This window comes from Onychomys torridus, chromosome 9 (assembly GCF_903995425.1).
Source record: "Onychomys torridus chromosome 9, mOncTor1.1, whole genome shotgun sequence".
NCBI lineage: Eukaryota > Metazoa > Chordata > Mammalia > Rodentia > Cricetidae > Onychomys > Onychomys torridus.
In genome coordinates, this window is record NC_050451.1 from 35,059,191 (window position 1) to 35,073,302 (window position 14,112).

A 14,112-nucleotide genomic window follows, 5' to 3' on the forward strand; every position below is an offset into this window, starting at 1 on the left:
CCTAATATGACTACAAGTTCAATTGTAATGTCTAAACACTAACTTTCATTTCTGTATATCCTAAAAGTTGGTAATACTAACATTCAAGGATTAGCATTACATTGTTAAATGAATGGTATAAATACAATATCTCGAGCAAGATTAGAAATATGTGTATAGCATATTCTAACAATCTCAATCTCAATAGTAATAATAATTTGTATACAATATAAAACAATCCAATCCAATGTAAAGTATTTAAAACTAGTAATTGTCTTTTTCTTTTTTCTTTTTTTTTTTTTTAAACAAGCACCTTTTGCCTAGCCCTTTTCCTAACCCTTAACAACAACTTGTAACCAACCCTCCTAAACAATGAAAACTATCCCAGACCCAATACCCATAAAAAGACCAAAAAATCACCCACCCCACACCACCCCTTTGGGAATGTGGGCATCTTATTCTTAAAATTGCTTCCTGCTGGGTATGGGCAAAGTTATCTTTATTATGAAAAGAAAAATTTTGGGTTAATTGACAAATTCTAGGAAAGGTAACTATATTCTTTGTTATCCATAATGCCAAAGTTCAGGGTTTATCTCAAGTTCTTATTCAAGTAGTCTTTGAAACTGGATCATCTCAGCTAGCCATCTCAGAATTGCTCTAAGTACTTTGCAGTCCAAAGCTGATCTGTAGATGATGTTTGTCAGCTTAGTGATATTATTTTTCCACGTGGAATTGTCGTTGTGGGGCCCCATCTTCTTCCTGGAGATTTCAGTTGATGTTAGGCCTGGCCGTGATTTCCTGCAGAAAACTGAAAAGAGACTCGAACACAAAGACATGTATAGGCAGCTAATCGAAGCCTTTTCTCTAGAATTAATTAGTACTCTATATGACCATTATTATCAAAGAATTGATATAATAGTAATAATTAATTAATTAATTAATTTGGTTTTTCTCCTGTCCCATGTCAGAAGATGGCTCTTTCTTCTGGTATGATACAGGGAGTTTTCATTTTCCTTTTAACAACATGCTTGAGTTTAAAGGAGGAGAGAGCCATTCTCCAACTCCAAAGTCAGCTTTAAACTTTAATTGAACTGGGACTACAAGAAGACCAATAGTATTAATTTTTTAGAGAAGAGCAGAAACAAACATTTAGGAAGATTTATGAAATTGGGCACCAGGTACATTTTGGACTCACCAAGATAGGGTAAATAATGGAATATTTTCTCTTCATTTGTCAATGCAAATGGACTAGACATTATTGTGTACTTATCACTTGTATATATTGTGTATAGTTATTGTACTTATTGTATAACAAGTTTTTTTTATTATTTTTCTTGTATTAGTTATAACTTTTTTATTTTTATTAGACAAAAAAAAAGGGAAAATGTGGTGATACTTTATTTTTGCTTTAATAAATAAAGTTTGCCTGGAGATCAGAGGAAACAGCAAGCCATTTTAAGCGATAGCACACCCCCTTAATCCTATCACTTAGCAGGCAGGATCTCTGTGCGTTCAAGGCCACACTAGGGAACAGAGCCAAGTGTAGTGACATATGCCTTTAATTCCAGTACTAACCATAGAGTTCTGGAGGCCTGTACAGACAGACAGAAAGTGACAGAGCTGGCCATGAAGAGGAAGTGATGTAGCTAGACAGAGAGCAAATCAGATGTCAGAACAGCAAGGCATATAAGTCTGGGTAGACAGGAAGTCACTCTCTTTGGAAGCTGCAAAGTTGGTGAGGTGAGGTTGGCTGGAGGTTTTCCCTATGTCCCTGATCTCTCTAAGGCTTTTGCCCCTATGTTTGGCTTTTTTATTTAATAAGATCATTTAGAAATTCGCCTACAATTGGGACAATGTATCTGACAGAAGAAATCTAAGGGAGGAGAGGCTCACCTGGGCTCGAAGTTTAGTATAATTTATTGTGGTGAGGAAGGTATTGAGTGGCTGGAGCAGCATGGGAGGCATTGCCCAGGAGATGGCTGCTGAGGCTAGAGCTTGTTCACATCATGATAGATGAGGAAACAGAGAGCTCAGACTGGAAGCAGATGTGGAAATCATCTTCCAGGCCCAATTCTAGTAATCTACTTCTGCTAGTGAGGCCATAGTCTCAGAGGACCCAGCCTCCTCAGACAGCATCACTGGCTGACAGTCAGGTGTTCAAACACACGAATCCCTGGGACCATCCTCAGAACTGAGGTTGGGGGAGGAAGGAAGGAGAGGGAGAAAAAAAGAGATGGAGAGAAGAAGGAAGGAAAAAGGGGAGGGAGAGAGGAGCTAGAGGGAAGAGACAGAGATGGGAGGAGAGGAAGAGGGGGAGGGAGAGATGGGTAGAGAGGAGGAAAGGAGGGAGGAGGAAGGAAGGAAGGAAGAAAAGAAGGAAGGGAGGGAGGAAGGAAGGAAGGGAGGGAGGAAGGGAGGAAGGAAGGAAGGGAGGGAGGGAGGGAAGGGAGGGAAAGTGAACCGAGGCAACGGTGGTTACCAGTAGACTTAGAAACTACTCAGCTGGTGGCTTGTGCCCTGGTCCCTTCTTTAGAGATGATTCACTGATGAGTGGCTCTTCTATTCCACCTCCCTTGGTAGAGATCTGGCCCAGGTCTCTCACTTACATAAGAAGAAAGGTCTTCAGAGACTCTTAAAGCTGACTCCCACTTCAGTGATTGGGAGTATGTGTCAGAGAAATGTCACTGTCTGACAGCGAAGGCCACTGTTGTCAGCAGCTGTGTTTTTGGCATTCAATTCCTGTACAACGAGACCCAGATTCAACTTTCCAACCCCTGCAACTGCCTATCCACCACTCAGGGATCTCACCTAGGACTGTTCTCCTTCTCTCCTCACCTCCCTGTAGTCTGCACTGACTGCTTCATTCACAGCGGTAGCATGAACAAGTGGCTAAAATGCAGTTTTGGAATGAAGGCATGCTGGCATTCCAGTGTGGCTGTGAGCCAACCTACACTGAGTCTGTCCATACCATTGGGATGGAAGAGCAATAAGACAGAAGGGGCCTGGGTCAATCCCAATGACATATTCATACGATGCCTAGGTGGAAACATAGGCTGTGATTTCATTCCAGCTACTATTATTTCTTTGCCTCTATTCAGAAATCTGAAACTGTATCCTATCAGTTAGTGAGCAAACCACTAAAAAGCAGGTGACAAAGAATTGTCTGTTGCCTGGAGAGTATCTGCTCTGTCTGTTTCATTCAGAAGACATAAGACATTCATCCATAGTTTATGGCATTATTTATCATCTGAGGACAATCTGAGTATCATTCCTCAGGTGGCATCGATCTTTATTTTTAATTGAGACAGATCTTGCATTAGCCTGGTGCTCAGGCCGCCTAGGTTGACCATTGAACCCAAAGGTCCCCTTGCCATCACCCCCTCAAGCTGGGATTGCAAGACCAGACCACCACACCCAGCTTCCATGACACCTAGCTTCCATGACACCCACTTTTCGCCATATCCAGTCCTTCTTATGTGGACTCTGGAAATTGAACTCAGGCCCTTGTACCTGAGAGTTTAGAACTTGACTATCCCCCCAGCCCACTCCTCTGGTTTTATAAATGTTCTTTAAGGCTCAAGGATCATAAGTCACCCATTTATCTTCTTAAACATTTGAAAGACATAGAATAGTGGGGTTGTGGACTCTGTGGTCAGACTCCCTGGATTCAAGTACAGTCCTGTGTGATGCTTGCTGTGTGAACTCAGACTGTACAATCTCTGTCTAACTGACTTCTGGAGGGGTGAGAAAATCAAAGTGCAAAACATTTCTGTCGGATGGGTAGCACAGAGTCCGGTACCTATTAGTCACTCCACTAAGGCCAGCTACTATTAGAAACTCGGCAAGTATTCTTCATTGGCGGCTAATGAATTAACTTGTCCTCAAGGTAAACAAGCATTCTTTAAAAGATGAACTGGAAATAGGCCAAGGAAAAGGACCACCCACGTTGGGCAGGAAGCTGACTCTAGGGACTGCTTCGCTCCCACTCCATCATGTCCACCTTGCAACAGAGTACAGCAGTGACTCTCCAGGGTGCAGGGCTTTGGAATGACTAACAGACAAGCAGGAACACAGAGAAGAGTTAGGGGCCCAGGCTCTGAGGCAGGGTTCCTATTGTCAAGAAGGGGACAGTTTTGCTTCTTGGCCTCAGCAGCAGCTAATGCTGTTAGGATGAAAGATGGGCCCTTTGGAGCCCCAGACCCTGGCATCTTCAGCAAGGCTCTTGAAGGTCAGAGGTTGGAGACAAGGGTTGAAACATCATTTTCTTTTTTTCTTTCTTTCTTTCTTTCTTTCTTTCTTTCTTTCTTTCTTTCTTTCTTTCTTTCTTTCTTTCAGATTTATTTATTTATTATGTATACAGTATTCTGTTTGCATGTATCCCTGCAGGCCAGAAGAGAGAGTCAGATCTCATTACAGATGGTTATGAGCCACCATGTGGGTGCTGGGAATTGAACTCAGGACCCCTGGAAGAACAGTCAGTGCTCTTAACCTCTGAGCCATCTCTCCAGCCCCAAAACATCATTTTCTAGGGAGGTAGCTGAACAGCCCATTTTGTCAGGAGTCAGGAAACGCTCTGAGTCCTGTGATTATATTCTAGCAAAAACAGCCAGGTTCTAATAAGGAGCTTACAGGGCCAGAGCTAGTGTGCTCTCCAGTTTTATTGCCATCTGTAACTGTGGAGCAGGATCTCCTGGAGCAAACGATGGGTTTCAGGGAGAGCTGTGTGGTGGGGGTTGACATAATCATCCTTACTTCTCATTCTTCTGAGGCTGCCCAGGAAGCTGGTGGCACTCACCTCAGCCTAAGTCCCAAGGAGGAGCAAGGTGGCCAGAGTACTTACCCACCAATCCCATCCAAAGTTGAAGGTTATTGGTTTTGTGTGTGTGTGTGTGTGTGTGTGTGTGTGTGTGTGTGTGTGTGTTATGCTCTCCCAACACTTATTTTTCTCACATATTTGCAAGTGTGTATATGGAGGCCAGAGACGGACATCATATGTTTTCCTCTGTTGCTCCCCACCTTATATTTACCTGGCAGTTACATGGGTGCTGGGAATCTGAATCTCAGGCCTCATTCTTGCACGGTAGGTGCTTTACCCACAGAGTCGTCTCCCCAGCACCTCCCTACAAAGGCTTCTATTCTGTTTCTTACACTAGTTTGAGCCAACGTTCCTGCAGCCAGAGAAAGGCTGTAGACTGCATCAGCGCACGCAGCAAGACTGCAGTTTTTGTGAATACTGACGGCAGCACTTCTGCTTCACGGGAATAGCATGCACTTACTGGACCCTGGCAAGGTGAAATTCCAGGCCCTTGCTGTCAATCCCAGGCTTGTTGGTTTACTTTCTGTCTCTACTCCCAAGTCTGGTAGGAAATTTTACGTGCTCAGTTGTCAGATTTCTTGCAAGGGTCTCAAAGGAGACCCAGTGGCCACAAACTTACCTACTATTTAGATAATGAAACTATATATATATTTGGTTTTTCAAGACAGGGTTTTTCCGTGTAGTTTTGGTGCCTATCCTGGATCTCGCTCTGTAGCCCAGGCTGGCCTTGAACTCACAGAGATCTGCCTGCCTCTGCCTCCTGAGTGCTAGGATTAAAGGCTTGTGCCACCGCCACCTAGCCTCTTTTTTTTTTTTTTTTAAATTCCAAATTTGTGATGTCATAATTCCCAATTCAGTTTTGGCATTTGAAGACCCAACAACATGATTCTCCTATCTCATCCACAATAACATTCTTCCTTTTCTAAAAGATTTACTTTTCATTATGTGTATGCCTGTTTTTCTGTGTGTGAGTATGTGCAGGTAGGTACCTACAGATGCCAAAACAGTGTATTGGATCCCTTGGAGCTGGAGTTACATCATGTGGTTGTGAGCCATTTGTGGGTTCTGGGAATTGATCTGAGCTCCTCTGCAAGAGTAGGAAGCACCTTTAACCCTGGGGCCACCTCGCCAGCCCCAAGTGGTACATTCTGGCCGAGAGTGTCTAAAACTGCCTGAAGTTATTTCACACGGACTCTCCTGTTGCTCAGATCATCCACGGCCTTTATCATTCTTTTTTTTTTTTTCCAGCTGCCCAAGTACCAAAAAATTATGCTTCCGAAATCTCTTGATGTCGATTCCGCACGCAGAGTGATCGAGTTGTTCTACGTGTGCCACTCACGACAGAAGCCCTTTTTTTGCCTTTATCATTCTTACAGCAACATGTTTTCAGCAAAACTGTCTCATCAGAGTATTCATCACTGCCTGGAATTATGCTAATCCCATAAAAAACAGGGCAGCTTCGAATGAAAAAGCATCTGGTCATAAGCTCAAAGGTGCCAAGGCTGGGGAGATGGCTCAGTGACTAAGAGCACTCACTGCTTTTGCAGAGCACCAGGGTTCTGTTCCCAGAATCCACATGGAAGCTCACAACCATCCATAATTCCAGTTCCAGGGGCTCTTATGCCTTCTTACCTCCGCAAGCACCAGGCATACACACAGGCAAAATAGTCTTACAAATAAATAGATCTAAAAATATTTTTTTTCAAGAACCAAGCTGAGAAACCCTGAGCTAACATCATCATCTAGGCCATTCCCCACTAGAAGTCCCATGGCTTGTCACAGCAAGCATGATGCTCAAAATTTAGGAAGTGCCTGCAAGGACGGGAGCAGAAAGGTTGTGAGGGCAGGAGAGATGCTTCGGTGGGTGAAGTACCTTACTGTACGAGCAGAAGGACTGAAGATCAGATCCCAAGAACCCTCATAAAGATGGAGGTGGTTGTGCACATCTGTAACCCCAGCCCCTATGGTGAGGTTAAAGGCTGAGGCAGGAGAATCTTGGGATGTCCCTGGTTAGTGAGTGTAACATATTCAGGGGCAATGAGACCCTGTCTCAAACAAGGTGGAAGGCAGAGATCAATATCTGAAATGTCTTTTGACCTTGGTATGTGCGCTATTTTGGCACTTGTGGGCCCAAGTTCACACACACACACACACACACACACACACACACACACACACACACACACACACACACACACACACGCACACGCACACACACACGCACACACACACACACACACACGCACGCACACACACACACGCACACACACACGCACACACACACACACACACACACACGCACACACACACGCACACACACACGTATGATGAGAGCCACAGGCATTCTTTCTCACTGTGACATTGAAAGCAGCTAAACATCCACCATGTACCTCCAATCCCATCCAGTCTGGGGTCAGGGAAAAACTCCAAGTTAGCTAGAAACAGCTGCTCTTAAGCCAATGACTAAGAAGCAAGAACCGAGTTATAAAAACACAAATGAAAATCTAGAAGAAGGCAGAATTCCCTCTGAGTATCTCCACAATGTTTTAATCATAATAAAGGGAATCCAATTCATTTCAGTTTGCTACACTAAAGATATAAGCATAGGTCATCCCTATGCAATTCTTGCCACTTGAATGTGTGATCAATTCCGTTCCTATTTTCACCCGACACTCCTAAAATGTTGACATCTTTCTTGACCTTTGGTTGGGGAGGGTAAAGATGAGCTGGCCAGCTACAGACCCATTTAATTATAGCTTATGTTTATTTACCTAGTTAAAGAAAACTCTAGGTCAGCTGCTGAGTTCTACAATGCTATTCAAACTGTTCTAAACAGTGGGGTGGGGACATGGAGGCAGCCTTTAGCTTATTTCATAAAACTAGCATAATCTTAAAATCCAATTCTTTTTTTTTTTTTTTTGTGGAGCTGAGGATCGAACCCAGGGCCTTGTGCTTGCTAGGCAAATGCTTTACCACTGAGCTAACCCCAGATCCGATTCTTTTAAAGCAAAGTACATGAAAATTACAGGAATAGTTTATTAAGGAACATAGAGACAAAATTCCAATAAACGATTGCACTGAACCCTGCTTTGAATTTCATAAAATGACTGAGTTTATTCCAAGAATGAAAAAGATAGCTTAACAGGACTGGAGAGATGGCTCAGGGGTTGAGAGGACTTGTTGCTCTTGCAGATGACCCAGGTTCGATTCCAAGCACCCATGTGGTGGCTTACAACCATCTGTAACTTAGGTTCCAGGTGATCTGAAGCCCTCTTCTGTGGGCACCAGGAATGCATGTGGTGCACAGGCATATATGCAGGCAAGACATTCATACATGCTGGGTGGTGGTTGCACATGCCTTTAATCCCAGCACTCGGGAGGCAGAGCCAGTCGGATCTCTGTGAGTTCAAGGCCAGCCTGTGAGATCTCACAGAGTGAGACCCAGGACAGGCACCAAAACTACACAGAGAAACCCTGTCTCAGAAAAACAAAACAAAACAAAAACAAAAACAAAAAAACCCATTCATACATAAAATAAGTAAATCTAAAAACAATTTTTTAAAAAGATGATTTCACAACAGAAAATCAGTTAACTGAGTGGAGTGGTGAGAAAAAATCAGGAATGGCAGAGGACCACAAAAGACTTCAAACGTATTCATCTTCAACATTAGTGGGTCTGTACCGGTCAGCTTTTGCTGTGCAATCAGTAACTACAAGCTCCCAGTCCTATAAAAAAGTTTATAAAAATATCAATTCTTATACATTTTGGGTAAGCCAGGGGTCAGCTATTTTGGGTGGGGTTCAGCTGGACAGTTCAGCTTGAAAATGAAGGTCTATGGGTTGGCGGAGTAACCACGGCCCAGCTGTGTCTCATTATTTCTGGACCAGTTGACTAGGTGTTGCAAATTCTCCTCATGGCAATGTGGAGTACTAAGAGGGTTTGCTTACAAACAGAACTCATTTCAAGTTCCTGCTTGGATATCCTTGGATACAAAGCAACTTTCAAGACTTGGATTTAAGCTTAAAAAAAAAAAAAAAAAAAAAGGAGAGGCAGGGGCTGGATGATGGCTCAGCAGTTAAGAGCACATGCCCTTGCAGAATACATGGGTTCAGTTTCCGGCACCCACATCAGGCAGCTTGCAATGTAACTCCAGCTCTTGGGGATCTGGGAGATTCTGGCCTCTACAGGCACCTGTACTCATATGCACATAGACTCACACACACAGATCCACTCACATACACATAATTAAAAATAAAAATAAACCTAAAAACAAAAGACTGGAGAAGTACACACAAACTATAATGGTATGGATACAGAGTGAGTATAGACAATAATGACCAGAAAGATATCTGTACAAGTTCACTATGGGCACACACACACACACACACACACACACACACACACACACACATATATACACAGTACACACACACAAACATGTATACACAGTACACACACACACATGTATACACAGTACACACACACACATACACACACATGTATACACAGAACACAACACACATGTATACACAGTACACACACACATGTATACATAGTACACACATGTATACACAGTATACACACATGTATACACAGTACACACACACAAACATGTATACACAGTACACACACACATGTATACACAGCACACACACACATGTATACACAGAACACAACACACATGTATACACAGTACACACACACATACACACACATTTATACACAGTACACACACACATGTATACACAGTACACACACATGTATACACAGTACACACACATGTATACATAGTACACACACATGTATACACAGTACACACACACGTATACACAGTACACACACATGTATACACAGTACACACATACACATGTATACACAGCACACACACACATACACACACATGTATACACAGAACACAACACACATGTATACACAGAACACACACATGTATACACAGTACACACACACATACACACACATTTATATACAGTACACACACACATGTATACACAGTACACACACACATGTATACACAGTACACACACATGTATACACAGTACACACACACACATACACACATGTATACACAGTACACACACATTTATACACAGTACACCCACACATGTATACACAGTACACACACACATGTATACACAGTACACACACATGTATACACAGTACACACACACATACACGCATGTATACACAGTACACACACACATATACACAGTACACACACATGTATACACAGTACACACACACATATACACAGTACACACACATGTATACACAGTACACACACATGTATACACAGTACACACACACGTATACACAGTACACACACACATGAATACACAGTACACACACACACATGTATACACAGTACACACACACGTATACACAGTACACACACATGTATACACAGTACACACACACATACACACATGTATACACAGTACACACACACATGTATACACAGTACACACACACATGTATACACAGTACACACACATGTATACACAGTACACACACATGTATACACAGTACATACACACACACACACACTTCTTTTTAGGCCCACCTTCAAGAAACTATCACTCTCTCTGCTTAAATGGGTTTTCAGCCCTGGAACAATTAGCATATTGGACCAAATACTTCTTTGCTGTCCAGGCTGGTTCTATGTATTGTAGGGAATTTATCAGTCCTGGCTTCCGGGACTAGGTGACAGTAGTGAGGCCCGCTCACTCCTGTTTTCCCAAGAGAAAGTAAATTCATAAAAATCACACATTAAATGCTTTTTAGAGGATAATTATTTAAAAAATGTAAGTTTATTTTATGATTGTTTGCCTGCATGTGCCCGAGAAAGTCAGAAGAGGATGCTGAGCTCCCCTGGAACTGGAGTTACAGATGGTTGTATAACCGTGTAGGAGCTGGGAATCAAACCCAGGTCCTTTGTAGGAGTAACGAGTGTTCTAAACCTCGGAGCCATCTCTCCAGCCTCCAGGAGACACTTATTCTCACACAATCCCTCTTCTCTTTAAAGATTCATTTTATTATTTTAATTGTATCTATGTGTGTGACTGTGTATGTGCATGTTCATATGGGTACCCGAGGAGGCAAGAGGAGGGCATTGGATTTCCCGGGCCTGGAGTTACAGGTGACTGTGAGCAGCGAGATGAGGATGGCAAGATTCAGCCTCCAGTCCTCTACAAGAGCAGGAATGCTCTTAACCCCTGAGCCCCGTCCTGGGCGCCCATCCCACAGGCTCTCTGGAGAGGAAGGGAAGTTGGCTGGGCAGGAGTCCTGCTTCATGATCATCTCTTTCATCTTATCATTTGTCTCATCTTTCAACCTCTTCCAACAAGGACTTAAAGAAGTTTACAAAGCACCGAGACAAATCCATAATATGGAAAAGTACAGCAGATGGAGAACGGGTCACCAATCAAGACAGAACAGGGACAAAGCCAGCACTCGCCCGGAAAGTCGGTGTTTGCCTCAGCTGGTCCTGTTCCCACTCTTTCCTCCCTACTCTGTGCTCCTTCACAGGCAATCTTGTCTCCTCCTATTCCAGCTCCAGATGCTGGCAAGATATCCTCTGAACCATCCCTTATTGGTTCCCTAATTCTGCCACATCTTCCTAATCAACCCTCCTCACTTAATCATTTGAAGGCACCACACTTCCTATCAAGGACACTGCTTACAACAGTCCGTTGAGTGGCCATTTATTAATTCTATATGCCTTCTAGATGTGGACCATAAACACAGCTCCAGGGTTTTAGTGTCAAGTGATGAACACAAAGACTAAAAAAGACTTGCAGTCTCTAGGGAGAAGCAGACCTACTGCTTCTGACAGGCAAGAAATTTCCCATGGCTTCTTAAGATGTCAGTGGCTCAGAAACTCCATTTTGGGGCTTGGAGAGAAGGCTCAGCAGTTAAGAGCGCTTACTGCTCTTGCAGAGGACCTGAGTTCAGGTCCTAGCCTGAACCCACATCCAGCCACTCGTAACTCCCTCTTCTGGTCTCCGCAAGCAACTGCATTCACATACACAGACAGTACACACCCATAGTTTAACACCTAAAAACAAAACCAAACCAACTATTTTCCCCTATCTTACCATCTCCAATGCACTCATGGTTCAGTCTCCACATAAATTTGTGGTGCGCTGTAGTTGGAAGTTTTCCTGTGTCCTGGGCGCCATTTGTAGATGGAAGGTTTCTCCAGCCTGCCCAGCCCACAGTCCCACAGCCCCTTATAAAGTAATTACTCAGAGGCTTATATTAATTATCAATTGCATGGCATAGGGCAGGCTTCTTGCTAGCTAGCTCTTACAATTTAAATTAACCCATTTCTATTAATCTATGTTTTGCCATGTGTTCTGTGGCTTCCCGGTCTGGGGACATGCTGTTCCTTGGGCGTCAGGCTGGCATCTCTCTGCCTCTCCTTTCTCTTCCTGTCTATCTCCCTTGGATTTTCCCACCTGGCTCCACCCTGCTCTGCCATAGGCCAAATGGCTTTATCTATCAACCAATCAGAGCAACACATATTCACAGTGTATAGAAAGACATCCCACAGTTGTGCACAGTTGTCGTTTAGCTGATTTCGGCCTCAGTGATTAAATATCACACACAGCCAATTGTTCCCATTACAGGTCTCCATTTATTTTTTCTTCCTAAATTCAGTTTTCACTACCCAATATCCTTCATCTGGATATACAGCAGGCATCCCAGACCCATTGCCAAAACTTTCAATGTTTATTCCATTATCCTTCTGCTAGTATCCCTCCAGAAAAGAAGCCCCCATTATCATTCACCTGGTTGTCCAGGTTAGTAATGAGTAGAAATAGAAAATAATATTGAAGGCAATTTGTTTAGACTGAGCTCCTAACCAACAGTAATGTGGGGATTTAACAAGGCAACTCCACACCGTTAAAAAGGTTTAATTTGGGGTAACTTACAGCCAGAAAGGGGTTGGTTATAGGATCTGGGAGAGGTGAGGTACAGTCCAGCGGTATTCTCTGGAAAACTCTTGATTCAGTCTGCCATCCAGTATCCAGGATCACAAGGATCCTGGCACATCCGGATCTCAGGTCTTAAGGGCTTCAGTCTGGGCCCCACCCCAGGGGCAAGTCGAGGCAGGTGTGGCAGTTACCAGAAGCCTCACTAGGGGTAGTACTTCCAGGTCAAAGCTGAAACAGCTACCCACTACACAACAGACCAAATCAAATCAAGTGGCAGACTAGACACTCTCTTTCTCCTCCTGTTGTAGTCATTTCAAGGTTCTGTGAGGTCAAGCACACTAGCTGTAGTCTTAGAACCCTTAACTTGATGTTTCTTCTTCACTGCCAGGGGCCCCTCAAACAGATCAAGCTCCACAACTGTGTCCTGTCGGCAGAGGGTCTAGTTCAGTCCCATGCAGGTTCCACTGCTGTCAGTCCAGTTTGTGAGTTCCTTTGGCTTTGGTTCAGTTGTCCCATGATCTTGACTCCCCTTGCTCATATAGTCCCTCTGTCCTCTCTTCAACTGGACTCCCGGAGCTTGGCCTGGTGCTTGGTTCCATCAGTTACTGGATGAAGGCTCCATGACAGTTAGGGTATTCACCAATCTGATTACCAGGGTAGGCCAGTTCAGGCACCCTCACCATTGTTGCTAGCAGTCTAATCTGGGGTTGTCTTTGTGGATTCCTAGGAATTTCCCTAGCACTAGGTTTCTCCCTTACTTCATAATGCCTACCTCTATCAAGATATCTCGTTCATTGCTCTCCCACTCTGTCCCTTCCCCAGCTTGACCATCCCCTTCCCTCTATTGTCCTCTCATCCCCAGTTTACTCATGGAGGTCGCCTCTGTGGACTGAAGCACTCTTGACCAGACAGCTATATGCCTCAGCCACTCATCTCATTTAGCCTCTGCTTAGATAGCAACCTCTTTCCAAAGTTCTTGATCACTGGTCAAGGCTGCACTGTCCCTGTTACTTGCTTTGCTTTGCTTCAGAGCATTTGTCAGTATTTGACATGACATTAAAGATGAAGTGGCTTATTTGTATATGGCTTATCTTTCCAATTAGAATGGTCTGTAATACAACACCCCCTCCCCCACCTGCCTCCAGCCCTACATCCTTAATGCTTGGTACAGTACTCAACACATAGCCCTAGACAAACTGGTTAAATAATGGGACTCCATTTTCTAGCCTTTTGACTCAAACCCAGCAATATCCAAAAAGTATTTGAGACTCAATTCTGCAAGTGGCACTTAGCTTAGAGCTCTGAAAATTCGTAAAACAGTCAAATCTGAAGTTGTATTTTTTGGGTAAATACTAGTT

General features: G+C 43.5%; 1 non-coding gene across 1 annotated transcript; it reads right to left on the minus strand.

The window, feature by feature from the left end:
• Positions 1 to 5,949: 5,949 nt before the first annotated feature.
• On the minus strand, positions 5,950 to 6,150 carry LOC118591675. Its single transcript, XR_004945973.1, has one exon. It is a non-coding gene; the product is annotated as a U11 spliceosomal RNA (small nuclear RNA).
• Positions 6,151 to 14,112: the final 7,962 nt, after the last annotated feature.